This window comes from Crotalus tigris, unplaced genomic scaffold (assembly GCF_016545835.1).
Source record: "Crotalus tigris isolate CLP2741 ecotype Arizona unplaced genomic scaffold, ASM1654583v1 scf7180000024290.1160143, whole genome shotgun sequence".
Classification (NCBI taxonomy): domain Eukaryota; kingdom Metazoa; phylum Chordata; class Lepidosauria; order Squamata; family Viperidae; genus Crotalus; species Crotalus tigris.
The window spans coordinates 332,679-353,625 of record NW_024100463.1 but is presented as its reverse complement, the minus strand read 5'-3'; positions in this window follow the sequence as shown (position 1 = coordinate 353,625).

Here is a 20,947-nt window from a genome sequence, read left to right as displayed (position 1 = left end):
GTTTTATCATTCTTCGTGTTTTTAGTGATTTCCTAAATATGTTGGAAGTTGGACAATATGCAAATTGAATAAAGTAAATAAATAAAAATTACTGAACCATCTCTTTTTTGAAAGAGATAGTAGTGTGCTCTCTTCACACAAAGCCATTCCCCAATTCATATATATAATTAGATAATTATTGAACTATCTCCAACTTCCTCTTTTTTGGGGGAGGGGGGGAGTTGAAGAAAGTGATTGGACTGCAATTGTTTGGGGCCTTGGAAGGAATTATTATCTGAAACCATTTCTGCCTGGATTTCAACCCAGCCTCAGCAAAGAGCTGCCATTGAACATCAATGATTTCTGGTGGGACCTGATAGCAGTAGTGTCATCTTCTCATCCTGCTCAATTTCTCAATAGCATCAATTAATAGCAACAATTGTGGGTTTTGATAGCTATCTCCAAGGGTTAGGAGTTTTACAATGGTTCCAAATCCATGCTAGTGTGGGTGGAAGTTATCAAACCCGAGGTTTCTTAACTTGGTGCTGCTATTTCCTCTCCTGTTCAATATCTACATAAAACTGCGAGGCAAGAACATTTATCAGCATGGAGTCAACTTTCCTCAATATGCTGATGATACCCAATTGTATATCTCAATTCTTGACTGAATAAGTGATGCTGTATCCACCATCAGCCCTGAAACTAGATTCAGAAGCTCAAGCATCCCTAGGTTGTATCTATGGCTCACTTAACATGCAAACACACACAAACACACACACACACACACACAGAGAGAGAGAGAGAGAGAGAGAGAGAGAGACAGACGTCATCTCAGGAGCACTATGTCTGGTAACATAAAGATGTTACCAGTAAATCCCTTTGTGCACTACAACCAAAAGCATTTTCAAATTGACATGAAAGTCATTTTTGACATAATCTGGATTAATTATAGTAGGTGCATAAATGGTAATTATATGTGGTTGAACTGTGCCTGCAACTATCAGGATGGTGGTGCAGCTCGGGAGCAGATGAAATATCAGCACACTTTTGGTTGTTCTCCTTTTTAATAACAATAGCAATAGCACTTAGACTTATATACCGTTTCACAGGGCTTTATAGACCACTCTAAGAGGTTTACAGAATCAGCTTATTGCCCCCAACAATCTGGGTCCTCATTTTACCCACCCCGGAAGGATGGAAGGCTGAGTCAACCCTGAGCTTGTGAGAATCGAACTGCCAAACTGCTGGCAGTTGGCAGTCAGCACAATTAGCCTGCAATACTGCATTCTAACCACTAAGCCACCAATGCTCTCTATGTCTGTTTTGTTACCATAGTAAAACGAAGTTGTTTCTTTAGTGATGTTTGGTACTAGAATAGTTTTGGCCCTTGATTCAGTTAGTCTCAGTTCAGGTAGTGCCACTATTGAAATGTGATCATTCTTGGACAATGATTCCCTTTATACTGACCTGGTGTCTAGTACATACATTCAAGCAGCTATTCGGTTGTCCAATATTGGTGTAATAAATTGATATTTGTCCTGGGATTGATTCTTGGGCCAGTTGTAAAACTGTAACTAATGGCCACGGGTCACCTCCAGACAGAAAACACCTTCTGTAATAATCCTGGAGAACTTCTGTCAGTCTGAGTACACAATAGTGAGTTAGATGGACTGACGTACAGCACCAGTATCAGAAAGATTACTATGTTCCTCTGTCATGGACAGAATCCAGATGCTTATTACGGTATTTTATGAAATGAGACTCTTCTACAGAGAGAACAATGAATCCCATCATATTTATATTGCCATTTTTCCTTGCATGAAACCGGTTTTCAGTGGCCAGCTTCACTGCTGAAACCATCCATTTCCTCTCTCACAAAGCTGTAGATGGATTTCACGCACAGCTCCAGCACTTTGCATAACATTAAGAAAACTGTTCTACGATACGTTCCTCTCAACCCATCCGCGTTTCCTGCAAATACAGATTATCTGCATAACATTTCAATCAGAAAAAAAAAATGTACCAAAGCAACCTACCCGGCGGTCTTAAAGTGAATGCTAATATTGCATCCATTTCTAAGCATTGTTATAACTACTTCTGAAAACGCCGCAATCAGCATCTACATTGATTTCGTCTGCATTTTTTCTGATAAGAAGGGCCCATACATAAATCTTTAGCCAATCCTGAACTGAATGTCAGCAGCAGTAATCTTCTTGTTGCATCTTTGTTCTGCTGTGTCACCAACAAAGCAAATAAAATATTTTCAAATGCCATTTCTGGAAGAAACTCATTTATCACAATCAGTTTTTTTTTAAAAAAAAAATACTGGTAAATGATAGATAACTAACAAAAAAAAAAAAACGTCCTGAATTATCTTTGACAATACTGTCAAACAAATGTATTGGCTATTAAACATACTTCAAGGACTGAATGTAACTTTTCAAATGAGATTTTAAAGAGATAACAAGGCATCCCTGTCAGAAGCCAGCAGCAGTTTAAATGCAATCATTTCTAAGTTCATCGCAATAGGAAATGACACATTTCAATATCCCCACCATAGATAGGATAACAGCATAATAAATGAAAAACGTCAGATAAACTTAACATTTAATGTTTAATTCTCACTGGAAAAAAACAGCAAGCTTAGATGTGAGAAGCTCAACTACATGCAGTGGTTCACATGTGCCTCTCCTTAAGAGATTTCTCTGCACATAGAAGCTTAGCATGATCACAGAGAAAGCTAAGCCAGATACATTTAACAACTGGCCTGGGGCCTGGTTGGGGGCATCCCCTTTAGATGTGGTCAGGGCATGGTAGCCTAATGGTTAAGACACTGGACCAGAAGGTTGACATTTCGAGACCCAAGCACCGCATGACTGGATGAGATCCCTTTCCTGCCCCAGCTCCTGTCCACCTAGCAGTTTGAAAGCATGCAAATGCAAGTAGATAAATTGGTACCACTTTGGTGGGAAGGTAAGAGCGTTCCATGCACTTTGGCATACAGTCATGCTGGCCACATGACCACGGAAAATGTCTTTGGACAACATTGGCTCCTTGGCTAGCAAATGAAAATGAGCACCACCCCCTATAGCAGGGGTAAGCAACCTTGGCTCTTTTATGACTCGTGGACTTCAACTCCCAGAATTCCTGAGCCAGCCATGCTGAGGGAAAAGGGAGAGGTTTCTAAGCTGAGCCATACTGGCTCAGGAATTCTGGGAGTTGAAGTTCACAAGTCATAAAAGAGCCAAGGTTGCCTACCCCTGCCCTAGAGTTAGACACAACAGGACAGGGAAAACATTTACCATTTTAATCGATTAGGAAATGGTTCCACCTCTACCCCATTTAACATTTATCACCCTGGTCCATTTATATTTAATTCTTTGTTAATTTTTAATCTTTTAATTCTCAGTGATGAATGTCTTAATGCTTTTAATGTTCTTATCGTTTTATATTGTGTTTTTACAGGTTGCAAACAGCCCAGAATCACTTGACAACGAAATGGGTAGCCTATAAATTTAATACATAACAACAACAACATGCAAGGTCACTCTGTTCAGCAAGTACTTTTTCTAAGAATTGAACACTTAACAGTGGAGCATTTACTGCCCACCTTCTATTCTCCACATCACTCCATCCCAAGTAGTCTCCAGAGATTTCTAAATATTATATCTGGATGAAAAAAAGATCACTGTTATTACTCAACATTACATTATTAAAAATAGAGAAATAATAGTCGCTGCATCAATTTAATTTCAGATGAATCCCCATCGTCCCTGCCCTGCTTATTCTTTTGAAGGCAGCCTCCAGCAAGCACTCAGCAGCTATAAGCTACCTCACCTGCAGCATAAAAGAGGTTGGACAGCTTGGTCTTCTAGCCCAGATTTGTAATTCGACTGAAGGTGCCTCCATCCAGCGAATTCTGCCTTAATAAACAGGTTGATTGGCAGCCTCCGTTGTTGTCATTGTTCTGCAATAGTATCCTGAAAAACAGCTCTTGCCAGAAATGTGTGCCTGACTTGTCGATCAATGGGCCATAGAGAAAAAAGTTGCAAAGTGAAGGGTAGACTAGCTTTTTGTGGTACTAAAACAGGAAAGAGGTCAATAAATACAAATCCACTGAAGAAGATGGACAACTAAACTTTTCAAGAAGTCTAGCTCTGCATTATGTTCTACAGAAGAGTGCTTAGAAAAACTAAGGGGGTCAAGTATTCAGCCTCACTATTTTAGTTCTACACATCTATCCTAATCCATCCCTGGCTTTATTTTGCTTTTTACTTTACTTTCCCTGTTTTGACCCAAGCTATGGGATTTCAGATTTTTAGACTTCTATCAGGGGATATATATATATATATATATATATATATATATATATATATATATATATATATCACTTCTTCTACTTTCTTTCTCATTTCTCATTTCTTTTGTTCTGAGTAGATTTATTTTTGTCCCATAGCCACCGTTCTTATTTAAGTATGCTTAATCCAGCATGCTTAATCCATCCTTTCCCAACCTTAAGTAACAGTGTCTACATTTCTTTGTTCAGTATGTGGCAGAACATTCCGTGCTAACATCGGTCTTATTAGCCACCTACAGACACATTGTTGATGGCCCATAATCCACAAGATGTCAAGATCTTCATCGAAATCGATGGACGAACAACCAACCACTGTAACTATCATGCACATTTTGGATATGTGACATTTGTGAGATACGGGCTGAACCTGAATGTGAATTGTGCTTATTCTAACAAATGCAGGATTTATTTGGAACTCCTGTTTCATCAGACATCTTAGATTTATCATTTGTATCCTAAAAAACAAATGGAAAACAAGCTGAATCTAAGGAAGAGTAATACAGATAATCCTCGACTTACAACCATTCGTTTTGTGACTATTCGAAGTTACAACGGCACCGAAGTGACTTATGATCATTTTTCACATTTACAATTGTTGTAGCATTCCCCATGGTCATGTGATCCAAATTCAAATGCTTGGCAACTGGCTCATATTTATGCGTCCTGGGGTCATGTGATCAGCTTTTGCAACCTTCTGACAAGCAAAGTCAATGGAGAACCATGTTATTGATGTAACAACTGTAGTGATTCACTTAAAACTGTCGCAACAAAAGTCATAAAACGGGATGAAACTCACTTAACAACTGTCTTGCTTAGCAACAAAAATGTTGGGCTCAGTTGTGGTCCTAAGGACTACCTGCATGTAGAGAGGATTACTTTTGTTGTACAGAGGAAACCTACAATAGTAATTGTAATAATAGATCCAATAATAACAAATAGGATATCCAGTTCAGGTTTTGCTAAGGAGTCCGTTATTATATGATAAAACTATGTGCCTCATGAAAACTGAGAAACTGCAGCTGCTGTAAGGGCATAAATCAAAACAGTCGTTCTAGAATAAAACATTCAGGTTTGAGCATTCAGGTTTTAGCATAAAAAGATAACAGCCTTTATTCAGGCGAAATGTATGTGTAATGTATAATGAGCTTGATTTCACTCAGCAGATCAACTAGAAAGAGAAAGCAATGCCAAAGGAATAATAAACTGCCTTCTGTTTTCTCCCTAAAGTCCTAGAAACAAAATTACACAGTACTTAGTTCAATAAGAATTAAAAATAAAAGATTGAACCCTCCAACAAAACCAAGCTTTCACCAAGGAAAAAGACTAATGCTCTGTCCCAATAGGAGATCCAAGATTCCTGGTTACACACTGTCCTTCAAAAGTTCTTAAGAAAATGTCTTTTTTTTTTTAATGTGACAAGAGGGAAGCTAACAATGACTGGAAAGTACTCCTATTGATATATTTTAATCAAATTGCATTGAAATACAAACAAAAGCAAGTGTAGCTGTTTCTTACCTGCCCCTACTAGCATTTGGATTCCTTGTGTGACATTCACAAGTGCAACCCTCAACCTTGGTAAATTTGTACTGTATAATTTGGATCTGGTCTAATTGCTCAAGTTACCCTTAGAGAAGCTAAAGTTAGTTATTCTTTGTGGTTCCAGTCTCCAAATAGAAACTACATATGCCTGCCATGAAAACCCCAATAAACACCTCACTCATATAGGGATTTTGCCTTGTTTTGAGGAAACGGGGTTTTATGTTCTGGCTCTTGGTTATCTTCTGCCCTCCCCCTTCCCTGAGTCCTAGTTCCAACTACCTTCAACTGTCCAAGTGCTTTCCCTAATTTACTCAGCTAAGAAGCAAGTGTGGGTGAAGCTCCACTGAATAGCTCTCTGAAATTCCTCAGCAGTCTCTTGGAACTGGCAAGTATCCAAGGCTGTAATTGCTGCTGGCATTTAATTCCATGGGATCCTATTATAGTACTGCTAAAATGTTCTGCTTAAAACATAACAGAGTGAACAGGTGATGAGGTAGGAGGGATGGTTAGAAATCAAATTACTTGATGGTTATGCTAGCACAAAAGACAATAGTGGGGAAAAGAGGAGGAGGAAGGTGGACATGTTCGCCTCCTTGAATTATTTATAACAATAATAAAGATGGATACAACAAAACAAAATAAAACAAAATAGCATTTAGACTTACAGTATATGCCGCTGCACAGTGCTTTACAGCCCTCTCTAAGCTGTTTACAGAGTCAGCATATTGTCCCCAACAATCTGAGTCCTCATTTTACTGACCTCAGAAGTGTAGAAGGCTGATTCAATCTTGAACCGGTCAGGATCGAACTCCTGGCAGTACGCAGAGTCAGACTACAATAATGTATTCTAACCACTACGCCACCACATATACACATAACATAACATAATAAAGCCTAACATAACATTCAAAATAAATACCGTATTTATGAGCTTTATAGGAAATCTTCATTTACTAAGCAATGCCTCTTAGGTAAGGCTTGGGAGTAATTCATTTGTCATGTTATTATTAAAGAATAATAAATATTTAAGTCAGGAAAGATGCCCTCAAATTGTAGACGACTCCTGGTGATTATATAAATGTATAAGGCAGCTTTTTAGGCACAAATATGAAAATGGTTTGCTACTATTGTTATGTCCCGAGCCTTTGCAAACGGCTCGGGCGTTTGCAGGCAGTCCCGGGCAGGTGCAAAGCTGCCCGGGACCAGACAGGCTGTCGCCAGCGCCGTGCGCATGCGCGGGTGCTGGCGCGGGAAAAGTAACCCATTTACCCGGGAGTTGCCTATATAAGAGGCTGCGAGGCGTTTGGGCGAGGCTGAAGCCATCTTCCTGTAAGCTGAACGCTGAATAAATGAAACTGAGAACTCCAGCTGCTTCTCGTGTCTGTTTTCCCGCCACGGACTCAACACTGGCGACGAGGATGGGATGCCTTGCACTACCTGGAAAGGAAAAAGTGTAAGCTTACCCAAGGAGTCCTGAGCGGCGGAAGAGGAACGGCGTCGACTCGGCAGCTGCCCGCCAATCCGGTGCGCATTCGGGGGTAGGCTGGCTGATAGACCCGTCTCCTGAAGATCCGAAGATGGCGAAAATCGGAAGGCTTTCGGAATTCGACGTCTCACATCCAGAGCGGTGGGAGTCCTACGTATCCAGAATGGAGAACTACTTCAAGGCAAACCAAGTGAGGGAAGATAGCTTGAAGGCGGCCACCCTGCTTTGCGTTTGCGGCCAAGACGCCTTCGAAATCGCAGAAAATCTTGTAGCACCTGTTCCAGTAGAGTCTGTAAGCTACGCAGACCTGAAGAAGCTGCTGAAAGAGCACTTCCACCCCAAGGTGTCCGTTATCTCATGGCGCCACACCTTCGAGCAGAGGGATCAACGGTCCGGTGAAACAGCCAAGGAATACATCGCCGCGCTACGGAAGGCCGCCAAGCCCTGCGAGTTCAAGGACCTCGAGGAACGACTGAGGGACCGATTCGTGTGCGGGCTAAGGCATCGAGAGCTACAACAGAGACTTTTTGCCAAGGAAGAATTATCCTTCCAAGACGCCTTAAGGGAAGTCACCGCAGAAGAAGCAGCAGGCGGCGCCATCAAAAACATGCGGCCGATCAGAAACAGTGCAGAGGGTGCGTCCGTGCACCAGGAAGACGTCCGACGAAACTCCGAGGAGGATCCGGACGAGGAAGTCGACCGTCTACACCCCGCGAAGGAAGAGAACCAGAAGGGAAGCTCTTCGGCTCTGCTCAAGTGCATCGGCTGTGGAGGTCGCCACAGGAGAACCGACTGCAAGTTCCGCTCCGCTACCTGCCGGGCATGCGGCAAACAAGGGCATATTGCAGCTGTGTGTCTGAGCCGACGAAAGGCACAACCCCAAGAAGAACGCCTGAAAGGTACCAGATTCCCCAGCCAGAATAGGGTAGGGTTTTGCGCTTCGCGAAGAAGCATCTGTAGAACAGGCACACACAAGCCCATGAAGAAAAAGCTGTCACTCAACGTGAAGCTACAAGGGGTTCCATTATCTATGGAACTAGACACAGGGTCTGCCCTGTCCATCATTTCATTGCATACATTTAGGAAGATTTGTTCCAGTAGTGGGTCTAAGGCCAAGTTAAGGCCTTCTGATATTGTATTAACAGATTTTCAGAACTCAAGAGTGTGTGTTAAGGGGGAGGCCACCCTTAACGTGCAATACAAGAGCTTTGAAGGTCCACTAGACTTATTAGTAGTAGGGGGTGAACGAACGAGTCTCATAGGACTCGATTGGTTTGAGGCCCTGGGGATACACGTCACAGGACTCAACAGCTTACAAACACTCGACCTACAGGAAGTCTGCAAAGAATTTGCAGATGTTTTCAGCCCCCAGCTGGGCACATTCAAAGGACCACCTGTGTCCTTAAAGCTAGACCCCACTGTCACTCCCATTAGGATTAAAGCAAGAAGGGTCCCTTTTGCTTTAAAAAGTAAGATTGACACTGAACTAGACAAACTAATCCAACAGGGAATCCTAGAACCTGTTGATTCCAGCCCGTGGGAGACCCCCATTGTCACGCCTCTAAAGGCAAATGGGGACATTCGCATTTGTGCTGATTACAAATGCACACTCAATAAGGCATTGCAGCAACATGCCTATCCTGTTCCTGTGGTCAGTCACATCCTGGCCTCTCTCAAGGGGGGGCGTGTTTTTGCAAAGCTTGACCTAGCTCAAGCATATCAACAGCTGCCTGTTGATGATGATGCTGCCATAGCTCAGACCATTGTGACCCACAGGGGAGCCTTTAAAGTAAAAAGGCTACAGTTTGGAGTAAATGTCGCTCCTGGGATTTTCCAAAGCGTAATGGAAAACACACTACGAGGTCTACCAGGGGTCTGCCCCTACTTTGACGATGTCTTGATTGCAGGAGACTCCACACACATTCTAGCTGAAAGACTTAGGGCTGTCCTGTTAAGATTCAGGGAATCAGGCCTCAAGCTCAGAAAAGACAAATGCAAGATCGGGGTGCCTTCTACTGAATTTCTGTGATTCAAAATTGATGCTGCTGGGATTCATCCTGCTGAATCCAAACTAACTGCTATTTTACAAGCACCCAGGCCAAAGTCTAAGGCCGAACTTCAGGCCTTCCTAGGCCTCCTGAATTTCTACAATTCTTTTCTTCCACATAAAGCTAGTGTAGCTGAGCCTCTTCACAGGCTACTAGACAAACAAGCTGTGTGGCTGTGGTCACAAGCACATGAGGCTTGCTTTAAAGAAGTCAAGGCCTTGCTCACTTCTAACAGTGTTCTTGCACATTTCAACGAGTCTCTCCCTGTGTGAATCGCTTGTGATGCATCCCCCTACGGGGTTGGAGCTGTCCTGAGTCACCTCAGGTCTGATGGAACTCCGGTTCCTATTGCATACTACTCCAGAACACTGTCTTCTGCCGAGCGCAACTACGCTCAGATAGACAGGGAGGCTCTGGCTGTTGTTGCTGGAATTAAAAAATTCCAATCCAACGATTTTTCTATATGGCAGGCATTTCACGGTCTTTCACTGACCATAAGCCTCGGTGGGGGGACTGTTTACCACCGTAAGCGACGTCCCCACAGCATTTTCCCTACGAATTACTTAGTGTCGTCTATTTTCTTGTCTTGCATGTGATTTTTCATTACTCCACAGCGCTGTGAAAGAAATGGGCCATGCTGTTGCGCTCATAGGTGTCCTCTGCCAGTAGTAGAAGCGGACCCCGCGTCAGCCCCCCTGCAACATTCTATCAATCCGAACCTTGCCGAGCTCCCTCTTAGTGCCAGGGATGTCGCCGCTGAAACAGGCACAGATCACACACTTTCACGTGTCCTTTCTTGGGTTTTGTCTGGATGGCCTGAGCACTGCCCTAGTCCTGATTTTCAGAGTTTCTGGTCCAAAAGGAACGAGTTGTCCACTTCTCAGGGTTGTCTGCTTTGGGGAAACAGAGTTGTCATTCCCACCTCAATGAGGACTAGGGTCTTAGAATCCCTCCCCGAGGGTCATCCTGGCATTGTCCGTATGAAGGCTCTTGCACGAAGCCACTTGTGGTGGCCTGGCTTAGATAAAGATATTGAGTTCGTAAGGTGCACGCATGTGCCACCTCTGCCAACGATCTCGCCCACTGAGATGCCCCAGCATCCTGGGTTTTTTTTTTTTTTTTTTTTTGCATAGATGGGAGGAAACACAGTCCCCATGGTCTAGGGTGCACATTGACTACGCTTGGCCCTTTCAGGGCCAGTTCTTCTTGGTCCTTGTTGACAGCCATTCAAAATGGCTTGAGGTTGTGCCTGTCTCATCCACCACCACTGCAAATACTATTCAGGTACTGAGGGGGATTTTTGCTGCACACGGGCTGCCAGATGTCATTGTGTCCGACAACGGCCCTCAATTCACCTCCTCCGAATTCCAAGCTTTCTTACAGGCAAACCTGATTCATCATGCCACGTCTGCGCCTTTTCACCCGTCCACCAACGATGGCGAACTCATGGTGCGCATCGCCAAGGACGCCTTGGAAGAGACTCACCTACGTGGACCTGGCATCCAGGTTGGCTGACTTTCTCCGTTTCTTATCGCACCACACCGTACATTCTACAGGGAGAAGTCCGCTGAACTTCGTTGGGGGCGCCAACTACTACTAGCCTTGACCGTTTTGCTATCCGACGACTGTGCCTGTCATCTACCTCTACTTAAGGAGACTGGTAAAGGTATTTGTGAATATAACTCAAATAAGCAGGGGATTGTGGTCCGAGATGAAGAACTAGATTTTGATAGGGAGAAGTGTGAATCAGGTATTGCACATCAGTCATGCAAGAATAGAACGGCTCCCAAAAAGAGAAGCTACCTTCTGGTAGGTGATTCAATTATAAGGGATGTAAATTTAGGAAAGGACACAGAGGCTTTGAAAGAGGTCAGGTGTCTTCCAGGTGCTACTGCCAGTAGGGACAAGAAGCGTATTTCTAAATTAATCAAGAATGGCAGCAAGGACTGTGATGTGGAGGCTATTGTACACCTTGGCACTAATGATCTGTCCCAAAAAGATGTACTCTGTGTGCAGAATGATTTCCAGAGCTGGGGGAAGGAACTTAGCAGAATAGGCTGTAGGCTTACTTTCTCAGAGGTTTTACCAGTGTATAAGGAGCAAAACGGAAAAGGCCATCGCATAGCACAATTCAATATGTGGCTAAAGGAATGGTGTAAAGGGGAAGGCTTTGGATATATTAGTCACGATGTCAGTAGCTGGTCCAATCAAAAGATGTACAAAAGAGATGGTTTGCATCCATCAAAAAAGGGACTGAGTTACTCGGCTATAAATTCACAGATTTTCTGGAGGGAAATTTAAACTAAACAGCGGGGACAGGGAGTTAATTGACACGGAACAACCCTGTCCCCGGCAATTTAAAAACTATAGGGCTATCAGTGCATGTAGCATAGATGTGTGTGTGGACAAGAATACCAACCTTGCTACCAATCAAAATGAAGCCTCTAAGAGCGAGTGCCACATAAAGTGCACTAACCAAATAGGTGGTAAGACAATAGGGGAACTCAGGCACCACACAGGTTATGTAGAAAGGAAACACAGGGCCACCCACAAAGGACTCAAATGTTTATACACCAATGCACAAAGTATGAACAGCAACCAGGGTGAACTAGAAATTCAGGTTAATGAGGGCAGATACGATATTGTTGCCATTACGGAAACATGGTGGGATGAAACTCACACTTGGAACACACAGCTAGAGGGATTTAAATTATTTAAAAGAAACAGACCAAATAAAAGAGGAGGTGGAGTTGCTCTCTATATAAGAAATAACTACATCTCCACAGAAATAGAGTACAACAATGATAAAAACTGTCTTGAATGCATTTGGGTCAATATAAAAGGGGGGGGAATGACATTGCCATAGGTGTATACTACAGACCACCCAACCAAACAGAGGAAATAGATGAACTTTTTGCTAGTCAGCTAACTAAGGTATGTAGGAAGCACACCACAATAGTAATTGGGGACTTTAACTACCCTGACATCAACTGGGAGACAAACTCCGCACCAAGTGGAAGATCAAACAGGTTCCTGGCAAACCTAGCAGACAACTTTGTCTCCCAAAAAGTAGAGAATGGAACTAGGGATTAGCCATTTTGGATTCAATTCTCACTAACAGAGATGAAATGATAGACGGTGTTGGAGCCATAGGAACCCTGGGAGGAAGTGATCATGCAATATTAGAATTCAACATTATAGAAGCACAACCAATAGAACACAGTCAAACTAGAGTCTTGGACTTCAAGAGAGCTAATTTCAATAAACTTAGAGAGGCTTGGAAGGATTCCATGGATGAGAATCCTCAAGGGGAAAACAACTCAAGAAGCTTGGGAAATTTTGAAAAATGAGATAATAAAAGCACAGTCTAGCACAATACCAACAAAGAGGAAAAATAACAGCTCTCAAAAGAAACCAGCATGGCTGCATAAAGAACTCTCTGACAAATTGAAAGATAAAAAGGACAGTATAGAAAGTGGAAAGAGGGGAACATAACTAAGTCAGAATATCAGCAAATAGCCCGAGCCTGCAAAGATGAAGTGAAGAAAGCCAAGGCTCAAAATGAACTGAGGCTTGCGACCAAAGTCAAAAATAACAAAAAAAGCTTCTTTCAACATGTAAAAAACAAGAAAAAAGTGAAGGAAATGATTGGTCCATTAGTGGGTGGAAGTGGCAAGAAGGTGACAAGCAACAGGGAGAAAGCAGAACTATTTAACTCATTTTTTGCATCTGTCTTTACACAAAGGGAAAAAACAGACCAACCTATCAAAAATAGTGCCACAAAAAACAAAACAGAAACACAAGTTAAGATAGGCAAGAAAATCGTTAGTGAGCACCTGTCCAGCCTAGATGAGTTCAAATCGCCAGGACCAGACGGATTACACCCCAGAGTTCTCAAGGAACTGGCAGATGTGATATCGGAGCCACTGAACTATATTTTTCAAAGATCCTGGAACACAGGGGAACTACCAGAGGACTGGAAAAGAGCTGATGTAGTTCCCATCCTCAAAAAAGGAAAAAAAATGGATCCAGGAAATTACAGACCTATCAGCCTGACCTCAATACCTGGGAAGATCCTGGAAAAGATAATCAAACAACGAATCAATGAACACCTAGAGGCAAACAAAGTCATTACTAAAAGCCAACATGGGTTTGTCAAAAATAGATCATGCCAGACAAATCTTATTGCATTCTTTGACCAAGTGACAAAATTAGTGGATCAGAGGAATGCTGTGGACATAATTTACTTGGACTTCAGTAAGGCATTTGATAAAGTAGATCACAACCTACTACTTGACAAGATAGAAAAATGTGGGTAGACAGAACCACCACCAGATGGATCCATAGCTGGCTGACCGGCCGTACTCAGCGAGTGGTCCTCAATGGAACTGCATCTATATGGAGGGAAGTGTGTAGTGGGGTGCCCCAGGCTCTGTTCTGGGCCCAGTCTCTTCAACATCTTCATCAACGATTTGGATGAAGGGATAGATGGGGAACTCATCAAATTTGCAGATGACACCAAGCTGGCAGGAATAGCCAACACTCCAGAAGACAGGCTTCAGATACAGAAGGATCTGGACAGACTTGAACACTGGGCACTAACTAACAAAATGAAATTCAATGGTGAAAAAAGCAAGGTTCTACATTTAGGCAAGAAAAACCAAATGCACAAGTACAGCATAGGTGGCACCATGCTCAATAGTAGTAACTGTGAGAGGGACCTCGGAGTCCTAGTAGACAATCACTTAAATATGAGCCAGCAGTGTGCTGCAGCTGCCAAAAAGGCCAACACAGTGCTAGGCTGCATTAACAGAGGATAGAATCAAGATCACGTGAAGTATTAATACCACTCTTCATGCCTTGGTAAGGCCACACTTGGAATACTGCATCCAGTTTTGGTCACCACGATGTAAAAAAGATGTTGAGACTCTAGAAAGAGTACAGAGAAGAGCAACAAAGATGATTAGGGGACTGGAGGCTAAAACATATAAGGAACGGTTGCGAGAATTGGGTATGTCTAGTTTAACGAAGAGAAGGACAAGGGGGGACATGATAGCAGTATTCCAATATCTCAGGGGCTGCCATAAAGAAGAGGGAATTAAGCTATTTTCCAAAGCACCTGAAGGCAGGACAAGAAGCAACGGGTGGAAACTAATCAAGGAGAGAAGCAACCTAGAACTAAGGAGAAACTTCCTGACAGTGAGAACAATTAATCAGTGGAACAGCCTGCCTCCAGAAGCAGTAAATGCTCCAACACTGGAAGTTTTTAAGAAGAGACTGGACAGCCATTTGTCCGAAATGGTGTAGGGTTTCCTGCCCGAGCAGGGGGTTGGACTAGATGACCTCCAAGGTCCCTTCCAACTTTACTACTATTACTACTATTACTACTATTACCTCACATCCTAGGGCACCTAGACGACTACTTGTGGGTGCCCCGGTTTGGGCTCGCAATTACGGGCCTGGTCATACATGGGTCCCCGCTTCTGTGTCCAGGATCACAGGTCCTCTCTCCTACGAGGTTGCCCTGGACAACGGTCGTGTCCTACGTCGGCACATCGACCCACTTCGCTCTAGGCGAGACTTTTCTGCTGAGACTCCTGGGTCTTTTCCAGGGGGGGAGGGGGACCCTTTGGAGCAAAGGGACGGGCAAGAGTTACTGCCCATCTCCACTGAGGGAGCCACAAACGGCCCGTCCCCAGATTCCGCAATTGCTCCGAAAAGGAAGTCATGGAGCTTACCCACACAACAGGCACTCACGCCTACTCCAGCCAGGGAGTCACCCCGGGGGCATACGCACGTTCCACACACGTCACACAGCACTCCAGTCACGGAGGATACCCGGGGGCATCCCAACAAATCATTCCCCGCAAGAGAGCTGGCACACAATCCCCAAAGTTGGCCTGACCTTACCCCACATCCTACAGGGGGTCAAACATACACAGAGCTAGTCGAGGAACCAAGTCCCGACTACAACAACCCTAGCACAAATCAGGGAACACCTGAGTTTTGGGAAAGTACAGAAACCCACACGAGCCCGAACACAGAATGGGGTTCAGGGAATGGACAGCCTCCTGACAAGTCTTGGACTGACCTAGGAGGTTCTACAGAGACGCCCAGCAGCGGCTATCACTTCAAGGGGCCTGAGGGTCTACAGCTAGGTAGGTCAACCAGGTCACAAAGTAACAGAAGCCCTGGCCTGACGAGCCCAGTGGGCAAGCAAGCAGGCCAGGCATCGGGGCACAGTCCTTGGAAGACACCAGGGCACAATAGAGAGAAAAGGCTCACGCCTCCCTCCAGTCAGGGGACTTATGCCAGTAACCCAGAGCTAAGAAGGTCACAGAGAGCAAAGAAATCTCCCAAGTACCTAGAAGACTACATAACATTGCTGGCAAGGCAAAGGCCAGTAAACAGTGGGAGCACTGGGAAGCAAAATGTCATATAAAATAAATGTTGTATGTTGGTAGTAGTTTTAGCCCGGGGGAAAGGGGTGTTATGTCCCGAGCCTTTGCAAACGGCTCGGGCGTTTGCAGTCAGTCCCGGGCAGGTGCAAAGCTGCCCGGGACCAGACAGGCTGTCGCCAGCGCCGTGCGCATGCGCGGGTGCTGGCGCGGGAAAAGTAACCCATTTACCCGGGAGTTGCCTATATAAGAGGCTGCGAGGCGTTTGGGCGAAGCTGAAGCCATCTTCCTGTAAGCTGAACGCTGAATAAAAGAAACTGAGAACTCCAGCTGCTTCTCGTGTCTGTTTTCCCGCCAAGGACGCAACACCGCGACCCCCCAACCGGTCGTAAGTCGAGGACTACTCAACTGGTCGTAAGTCAAGGACTACTCAACTGGGGCAGCACCATTTGCAGAATGGGACTTTTGGCGGGCTCAGCAGGGCAGAGACAGCCTGGACAATTCCTATTGGCTTTTGAAAGCCAATAGAATTAGACTCTATTCAAGAGAGTCTATTCTATTGGCTTTCAAAAGCCAATAGAATAAAAGGGAGTAGCACAGCTAAGGAAAAGGGAAAAAATGGCAGACTGCGTTGTTTGGCGACCCCCGTGAAATGGTTGTTCGACCCCAAATGGGGTTCCGACCCACAGGTTGAGAACCACTGATCTATCTGCTTGCTTGCCTGTCTGTCTGTCCAGGTTTAATATTAAGGAAATTTGGAAAACACTTACTTGCCTGAGTGGCAGTTACTCCCAAAGAAGTGTATACAAGACTGTTGCATGGAGTGGAAGCCTGATGTTATTTGCTTAACTAACAACAACAAGAAGAAGCAACAAAAACTACTCCCATAACACGATCTCTCTCTCTTTTTTTTAAATAAAGATGTACATTTCTGAACAAAAGTATGAGGAAATACCTTCTGGTATATTCTCATTGCTGTAATTTTGTTTTTGTTCTCAACAAAAACTCAAAATATTTCTGAACATTATATTTTATTATTAAAATTATAATCAGTTCCCAATAATTTTTTCTGAATCTAACTACTATGACTAATGAGAGATCAAGCAGGACCCTTCTCCTATAATGGCCTTGAACATTGGTTTGGAGCAAGTAGGGGATGCTCTTGGCCACAGGAATGGATGCCCAAAGTCAAATAGCTGAGGAACCAGAAAGAGGAGGCTCTCACCTTGCATAGAATGAAAGAAAGGAGAGTCCTGGAGGAGAACCAAGAATATGACTTTTGATGAGGAGAAAACAGTGCTGGCTAGGAAACCAAAGGACCTTGTAGCAGCAGACTTCATTCAGGTTCCCTGTATCAGCTGGAGCTGGGAAGATATATCAAAACTCAGACCTTAGATCTGAAGATGCTAGAGCAGTTCCTGCTATTCCCCAGAGATGAAGAATGGGACCGGGACAGAAAGCAGAAGATCTACTCTTAAGCCAGGTAGAGGATAAGTAACCAGAAGAATAGGTGGTGAGAGCTTTTGGACCTGACAGGGAAGGCATGAAAAAATCCTACTGCCTCCAGAACCTCTGTATCAGAAGATTTTACTTTCTTGGTAGCAAGATTATAATTCTGATTTTCTATGGCAAGGTCTATAATATGGAATAAATAGGCTTTCAAGTTAAAGTGGACCTCTTCCCGATTACAGCCTTGGAGAAATGAAAGCAATTTTACTCCGACATTTCAGGGCTAAACATCCTTTCTGCTGCTGGTGTTCTGCTTTGTTTTATTTAATTATATTTTTGTAAACATCAAAGAAACATTAAGAATGGGTGGTGTATTTATTTGCAGAAACAAATCAATCCATCGATCAATTAAATAGCAATTTGTAGTAATTCAGCCCAGTTCTTAAAATACTCTTGGCTTTTAAAATGCTGAGAAAATAAATAGTTGTTCAAATGGAAGCTGGCATTGAGACAATCTTAATTGGCTGAAGCGTTTCAGAATATTTAGGATTCAAATAAGTAAATACAAGTAATTCTTGTTAGTGGCCACAATTGGGACAGATAACTCCATCTCCAAGTGCCATCATCACTGCATGAAATATCATATGATCACAATAGGCTTACAACCTCATTTCCTCTTTGGTTAAACAAATCCCCACAGTTGCTGAGCAAAACATTATATGACTGTGATGCATGATTTTACTTCTACCTTCTCTATTAATTTTGTCACAAGCCAGTTGGGAATGGTGCACAGATGCTGCTCATGTAATCATGGAACCGTGAGATGGTTGAAAATGCGAGGATTCGTCACAAAGCTATTTTTTTAATGTCCTAGCTTCAAACGTTAAATAAGCACTACCTATACGGGAGGTTCCCGTTTTTAGTGAAGTTTACAAAATGCTATCAGCACTTTTAATTAGCACTTCCCCAGATGTGATCTTTATCCACCTTACTGAGCAGAGATGGGCAATTGATTTTCTCAAGGGAAAGTGGGACTTTTGTGGAGGGCCAAACCAATAGGACCACTGCCAACATCACAGGGGCAGCCAAAGGGCTGGATATGGCTAGTGCAGGGGTAGGCAACCTTGGCTCTTTTATGACTCGTGGACTGCAACTCCCAGAATTCCTGAGCTAGCCATGCTGGCTCAGGAATTCTGGGAGTTGAAGTCCTTGAGTCATAAAAGAGCCAAGGTTGCCTACCCCTGGGCTAGTGGGTCATAAAATGCCCAGATCTGTTACTGGGGAAGCCTAAGGGTTTTTTTTAGCTCCACTGGTTGATGCAAGATATGCAGGGTTAATTCACAAAAAAACGGTAGATAATAGACCTTTTTCTGAGCCTTTCTTACTGTTCTTTATTTAACTACTGGAATGTTATTACAAATGTAGGATCCTTTCATGGAGGAACTAGCCATGTATTGGTTCATTTTGAAACTTTTAGCAAACCCCAGAAAGTCTCTTTCTCACAAATCAGCTCTATTTCTATCTCCTCAAAAGCCACTCATTATGAGGATTTTGAGCATCAGATTCATACTCAGGAGGCATTAAGGGGTAAGAAAAATTTCCCTACAGTCTCAAAGTCTGCATGCTGTCATGTTCCTAGGCAATTTTATAATACTGTGGATTGGCTCTAGAGTTGCATGTAATCTGTAAGCTGAGAGCTTCCTTATATTCCACCCACTTCACAGTTTTTAAATTTAAACAATTTGTGACTAAGTTACACCACTGCAGACAACACCAGAAATTACCTCTGCTGAAAATAGTCCTTGTTTGGAAAGTGCTAAATTGTGTGTTAAGGGTCCAAAAGGATCAGGAAACCATGACTAAAGATATATTTATTCTATTGGCCTTGAAAAACAACGTGCAGAAAATAAATGGATTTTACAGCCAGGAGTCAATCCAAAATTGTGCTGAGGAAAATCAACACCGTTTGGGTCACTGTATATTTTTGGCTGCATAAGAGGGAGCCCTCAAATCAGCTGAGACTGGTAACTCTATGTTGAGGCCTCAATTTGACAGATGAAACGGAAATCAATGTAAGTTAAAAAGTAACTTGCTGTTTGTGTAAAGCTTGGCGTTTTGCCCAGCTCAGCCAACGTCATGCTATGCACATATTACATCTGTTTATCTCCTGCATTTACATCAGAAAAACACTCCAGAAAACAGGCTTAAGATACAGGAGGACCTGGACAGACTTGAACACTGGGCGCTATCTAACAAAATGAAATTCAATGGTGAAAAAAGTAAGGTTCTACATTTAGGCAAGAAAAACCAAATGTACAGGTATAGTATAGGGGGTACCTTGCTCAATAGTAGTAACTGTGAGAGGGATCTCGGAGTCCTAGTGGACAATCACTTAAATATGAGCCAGCAGTGTGCTGCAGCTGCCAAAAAAGCCAACACAGTGCTGGGCTGCATTAACAGAGGGATAGAATCAAGATCACATGAAGTATTAATACCATTTTACAATGCCTTAGTAAGGCCACACTTGGAATACTGCATCCAGTTTTGGTCACCACGATGTAAAAAAGATGCTGAGACTCTAGAAAGAGTACAGAGAAGAGCAACAAAGATGGGGACTGGAGGCTAAAGCATATAAGGAAAGGCTGCTGGAATTGGGCATGTCTAGTTTAATGAAGAGAAGGACGAGGGGGGGACATGATAGCAGTGTTCCAATATCTCAGGGGCTGCCACAAAGAAGAGGGAGTCAAGCTATTCTCCAAGGCACCTGAAGGCAGGATGAGAAGCAACGGATGGAAACTGATCAAGGAGAGAAGCAACTTAGAACTAAGGAGAAACTTCCTGACAGTTAGAACAATTAACCAATGGAACAACCTGCCTCCAGAAGCGGTGAATGCTCCAACACTGGAGGTTTTTAAGAAGAGACTAGACAGCCAATGGTCTGAAATGGTATAGGGTTCTTGCCTGAGCATGGGGTTGGACTCGATGACCTCCAAGGTCCCTTCCAACTTTATTATTATTATTATTATTATTATTATTATTATTATTATTATTATTATTACTACTACTACTACTACTACTACTACTACTACTACTACTATTGGCTTTTTAATCCTAATTTTTATATATAGCTCAAGGAGGTGAGCGTACTAATGCTCCTTCTTCCTATTTTCCCCTATAACAACAACCTTGTGAGGTGGGTTGGGCTGAGAGAGGGAGTCAGGCCCAAAGGGACTCAGCTGGCCTTCCTACCTAACGCAGGCCTAGAACTCACTGATTCCTGGTTTCTAGGCCAGCACCTGAACCACTACACCAGGCTGACTCTCTTCTGTAAGAGACCCACCTATGAAAACAAGGCAGCAACCTGTGGCCTCAGTAGCATCCCCCCCCCCTTACAAGGAGGGCTGCCAAAATGCAAATGTGGAACTCCGGTCAAAGAGTAACATGAGGTTAATCAGCCCTGGCCTTCATCTCCTCCAAGCACAGTAATGAAGCCTAGGGAAAGCTTTGGGGCTGGAGTACCACACCTTCCAAAACAGCCAATGTAAGATGGTCGGCTGAGGGCAATTTTGATACAACTTGGCAAAGCAGTTGAGGAGGAGGAGAGCTAGTTCGCCCTGAGCTGCAAACACAGACTTTGATTTACCGTTTCAGCAAAACAGCCATAGCGAGATATAAAGCCTGGTACAAACAC